The sequence below is a fragment of the Limulus polyphemus genome, unplaced genomic scaffold (assembly GCF_000517525.1).
Source record: "Limulus polyphemus unplaced genomic scaffold, Limulus_polyphemus-2.1.2 Scaffold4335, whole genome shotgun sequence".
Lineage (NCBI taxonomy): Eukaryota > Metazoa > Arthropoda > Merostomata > Xiphosura > Limulidae > Limulus > Limulus polyphemus.
This window is the reverse complement of record NW_013669945.1, coordinates 13,742-19,187: the sequence shown is the minus strand read 5'-3', so window position 1 is coordinate 19,187 and position 5,446 is coordinate 13,742. Positions and strand designations below refer to the sequence as shown.

At 37.1% G+C, this 5,446-nt stretch overlaps 1 long non-coding RNA gene across 1 annotated transcript in view; it reads right to left on the bottom strand.

Moving 5' to 3' along the window:
- The window catches only part of LOC106470982, a 32,860-nt gene extending 29,359 nt beyond the window's left edge, over positions 1 to 3,501 (bottom strand). Inside the window, exon 1 of the long non-coding RNA XR_002613170.1 lies at positions 3,185 to 3,501. This is a non-coding gene — a long non-coding RNA (uncharacterized LOC106470982). The remainder of the gene's footprint in view (positions 1 to 3,184) is intronic.
- Positions 3,502 to 5,446: the final 1,945 nt, after the last annotated feature.

Here is a 5,446-nt window from a genome sequence, read left to right as displayed (position 1 = left end):
GCCCCACGTCTGAAAGGGCGAGCATGTTTGGTGGGACTGGGATTCGAACCCGCGACCTTCTGATTGCGAGTCGAGCGCCCTAACCACCTGGCCAGGAGCAGATGAGATTCCACCGGTAATTATTGGTTAAGGCTTGAGACCTAGTGAATCCAAGATTCCCCAAAACTGAATCCTTTGTATTAACTTGTCCCCCAGTGGGTCAGCAATAAGTTTACGACCTTATGATACTAAAACCCGAGGTTCGATTCCCCGCGGTAGACAGAGCGTAGTTACCCCCATTGTGTGGCTTTTCATTTATGAAAAAGAAAGAGACGTCGTAATAAATCCCATTTAGTTAAGTTGGATAAAGTTATCAGTTGTACAGCGAAAATTGTTAAAAGTTGATATATAGTTTTCTTTTCTATGGATCCCCTGGACTTTTATATTTTCTGTCCTCAGTGGACCATATAGTAGTGTAACGGCGTATCCTTAAAGTATTCAGTAATCTCATTTATTCTCTCGCGTTCAAAAGCGTGGTTCCCACCCCACCCCCCACCCAGTGGCTCAGCGGCAAATCTGAAGGCTTATAACTCTAAGAATCGGATTTCAATACCTGTGGTTAGCAAAACACCAATAGCCCATTGTCGAGATTTTTGGTGATCGCGGCTTTCGAATATAAGCTGTTTCAACCGCATATTCAGTTTTTTAGGTGTTTTTTGTCCCTCAGTGGGACAACGGTAAATCTACAGACTTCAACAATAGAATCCGGGGGTTCGATTCCCCGCAAGGGACACGGCAGATAGCCCAATGTGACCTTTCTCTAAAAACAGATTTTATAGGACTTTTTTTGAGGAAATGGGAAGCTTTTACATAATTTTTGGTCAATGTTGATAATTTCGAACATCTGGAAAACACAATATATATATGAAACGAAAGATGAGATAATCTATGTTTTGTAACGATTGTTTGATTGTCACATCAAGGAATCACTTTTTGTCTGAAGACATCTTGTGAAATAGTTAAAACTTAACCTAGAACTTATCACTTATATTAGAATAACCAGTTTTAGGTGGATTAAACAAACACCCAGTTTCATGTCTTAAACACAAAATTTATTTCTAAACTGCTTATCTGAAACACGCCTCTACAAGTTTTGTTGCCAAAAAACCACTTGTGATTCTTGAGTCACACACGTTAATATTTACTTGGTAAAATTAGGTGTGATTATTAATTGTTGTTATACCCCCCCCCCCCACACACACACACCATCAAATATAACTTTATATTTATTTTTTTCGTAAAAAACACGTTCTTTCATGCTGCTTAGTTTCTACATCTTTTGGTTGTATAGATTTTAATAAATAACATATCATCAGACAACCAGATGAGGGTTGTAGCTCTCGCTAATGGCAGTTGACGTCATCACAGCTCGTTTGATCGTAGTAAATGCTACCCAATCCTAATGTTTCAGGCTTGATCGTATTGGATGCTACCCAATCCTAATGTTTTTCAGGTTTGATCATATTAGATGCTACCCAAACCGAATGTTTTCATGTTTGATTGTATTGGATGCTACCCAATCCTAACGTTTTCAGGTTTGATCATATTGGATGCTACCCAGTCCTAATGTTTTTCAGGTTTGATCATATTAGATGCTATCCAATCTTAATGTTTCAGTTAAACCTGTCTTACCTTCAGGGATAGATCTTTTATTTCCTACTATTTACCTAGCTCTAAAAATATCTTTTCTACAGTAAATAACATTGATATTAATTACAATTCATTTACATAATCTGCTTCACACCATAACAACTGCCGTTCGTGAAAATCGATGTTATTTATCGATGAAATCACTACTATATCTGTCGTATCCCGACCGACCTGAAGAGCCCTGGTATTAGGCAAAAGGCCTCGTCGGCACTGCGTATGTCAGGTATAAGTGTGCTTGGGATATCATTACATTCTCATTTGCTTTAACTCATAAGTTATTTGAATTTATCTAGCTAGAATTATGGAAACAAACCTATCCAATATTTTCCTCCCAGTTTTGTTCGTGAGATAATCAAAACCATTATTAGTTAGTAGTCCGTATGCATGTCCACCTCTTGACCGATAGCCACCAAATCTGGTATAAACCGTTAGAATAACCAGGGGAGTGATATAACGAGTCTAACCTCCCCCCCCCCATGTCTTCCCTGTGCATTGATGAGGTACATCGGGTAGTAACAATTGTGCTGAGTTTGATACACAAAATAAATCCGTTTATAATCTTGTAATACGTAAACCACATCTCACCGTATGTATATAATTAAATGGAAAACAAGGAAGACGAAAACACATTTAACACTTTTTAACTGACAACCACTGTAACGTGTTTTAGAATTTTTATCAATATATCTCAAACTCGTTAAATTGAATAATATTTAAAGTTAAATCAAGTAGTTGAAACTATCTATTACCTTTAGCCTTGTGATTAGATATCTACACTTGGTCTGTTTTGTCTGTAAATAAAATCTTGACGTCGTTTAAAATTTTAAAGGCTAATCGCTTTCTTTCACTGAAACTTCACTTTTTTGAAGGGAATGTTCTAGAAACAAAATGGGAATTAAAGTTACCATTTAAATAAAACTGAAGGTAAGTCTACAGACTTACAAAGCTAAAATCCGAGGTTCGATTCCCCGTGTTGGACACAGCAGATAACCCAATGTGGCTTTGCTCTAAATATCAACCAACCAATCAAAACTAAAGGTTCAAATTAAACTTCTCCCTACATCTAGTCGTGATATAAATCCCATAATTCACGACTGAGATTAGGATTGTAATAAAATATCTTGATTCAAGTGCTTGTGAAGTTTATACAGGGCTTCTTGGGTCCTGTCACTTGATCATCGAATCATCTTTATATACAGTTGAAATGTCATATAGAAAAAGGATTCACTAATTACACTGTTACATTCTTACCTTTCATCCCAAACATTACACTGTTACATTTTTACTTTTCAGCCCAAACATTACACTGTTATATTCGTACCTTTCAGCCCAAACATTACACTGTTACATTCTTACCTTTCAGCCCAAACATTACACTGTTACATTCTTACCTTTCAGCCCAAACATTACACTGTTACATTCGTACCTTTCAGCCCAAACATTACACTGTTACATCTTACCTTTCAGCCCAAACATTACACTGTTACATTCTTACCTTTCAGCCCAAACTTGTAAATGAAACTGTCGAGTTTTGAAGATCGAGATCCCGGTAACCAATCAACACACGAGGATATATTAGTAGTCTTAAACTTGGGATTTTACACTCTGCTTCCAAAAATAAAAAAACACCAGCCCAGCCACGGTTTAGCAGGATACCATAAAGCTTACAACCACTCACTCTGTGCAGTGTAAGTCGACAGATAAACACACGGCGGGTTCTATCGAACATAAAAGCCAAGCTCCCTTTGTCACGTGAGCGTGTTGGGAAGTCTCACGGAGTAGAGCGCAGGGAGAGGGCGTAAAACGCACGAAGGAGAACTCCGAGCACTTTGATTCTTACATTTACCCGATTGTTTGGCATCATCGGGCTAAGTCACGTGGCATGTAAGGAAAATAGTGGCCTCCAAGGAGAGCAGCTTGGACCGGTTGGTGCGTTGTTACTGGCGAGAAAACGTGCTTTTGGTGAATATAATTTAAAAAAAGAGAGAGAGAGGAGGGGGGAAAAAGAAGAATTCGTGTGAGCACAGTTTAAAAAGACATAACATCAAGGTTGTGCGATAAAGTAATTTGATGGTTTAGTGGGAGCAAAATCCGACTAACTAGGAATCGACCAGGTGCAATTTCATCTTAAGATGTCAGTCTTCGGTACCACATGGTGTTGTTGATTGTTATATTCAGATCATGACGTGTTTACTAATGTATATATATATATCATACTTTGAAATTAAAAGTGTCTTTCATTTTTATAATTACGTAGAATTCTTATATTTGAAATTTCATTTTGTTCTCTTGATACAGAGCCCCCTCCTCACCCCCCCTCCAGTGGCTTGACGGTGGTAAGTCCGAAGGCCTCTAATGCTAAAAACCTAGCTTCGATACCCGTGGTGGACACAGCACAGATATCTCATTGTTTAGAAGCAGAGAAGCAAATGGAGTTTTAGATATAAATTGTCATTGGCTGGGCGAGCTGGAAATGAATAATCGGATTGGTTAAAAATTATCCCGGAACTTTTTAAAATCGAAATGAAGAATTATTCTAAAAGAAAAGAAAGACTCAAAAAGTACGTTATGTTCATTGTAATACATTCAGGTACATAACACGTAAACTCAGAAGTTGACAAGTCGTAAAGTATAAACGTTTATACGTTATATTTATTGTAATACATTCAGGTACATAACACGTAAAGTCGTAAAGTATAAACGTTTGAACAACAACGAAGATTATGAGTGACGTCACCTAGCTATCCTGAGTTTTATACTTACAAATAACTTTTCTGCAGCTACTCACACCAAATGGACTGTAATTCAAAGACTACCAAATCACTCAACTTACAAGTTAACATGCTAATCATAGTCATCCGTAATAAGCAAAAACATTTATTCCGCCTGATAAATGGATTTGAAATCCAAATATGCCAGCATGATAGATCTGAGAAATCCTTCGTAGGAATAACATTATTGTAAATATAAACATTAATGTTATGCGGTTATGTGGTAGGTTTGGGCGGGCAACATCTGTGGACTTCTGGCAGGCCCAATGATGGTCATAGTCGGTGTCTATAAAAACTGATACCTTGGTCAAAGCTTGAACACCCACAAAAAATAAAAAATTACTCTGATGAACGTCCGACTGATTTGTGTACTGATTACAGATTCACTTAAATCAGATACAGAACATCAGGGTTAATTAGCCAGTTAATTACTGATATCATCATAGCCCGCTATGGAGCGTATTATTCCGGTCAGCCTTCACCATTGTCTCATTAACGTAGTTAGGTCGATATCGGCTAACGACGACTTTACGTGGGTAAAACGTCTAGTTAAAATACGAAACAAGCAGGCCCAGTCTTTCGGGCTAGGAAATTAGTTTCATAACTAATAGTTAGACACCCCCCACCCAAATAAAAAAACAGCTTAAACTGACCTTAGGTCGATTTACTACCAGTAATTCTTCTATAGGCTCATACTTTCAAGTGTTATTAATTTTGTTATATTTGATAACTTACGCATGTTATTGAAGGGAATTTTATACTCTTGTACAGAGTTATTCACATGTAAAGAAGAGGTTATTATAATATTTTAACAGGTTACAAAGCTGTGGCAAAAGACAACGTAAAAAAATGGATTCTTCAATTTAAGATATAATTAGCACGTTAAAATTTTCTACACAAATTAAGATATGTAATGATATGAGCAAAAAACTGTGGTTCTTGTTCTAACAATTACAAACAAATAAATGGACACAATAGAATGTCCG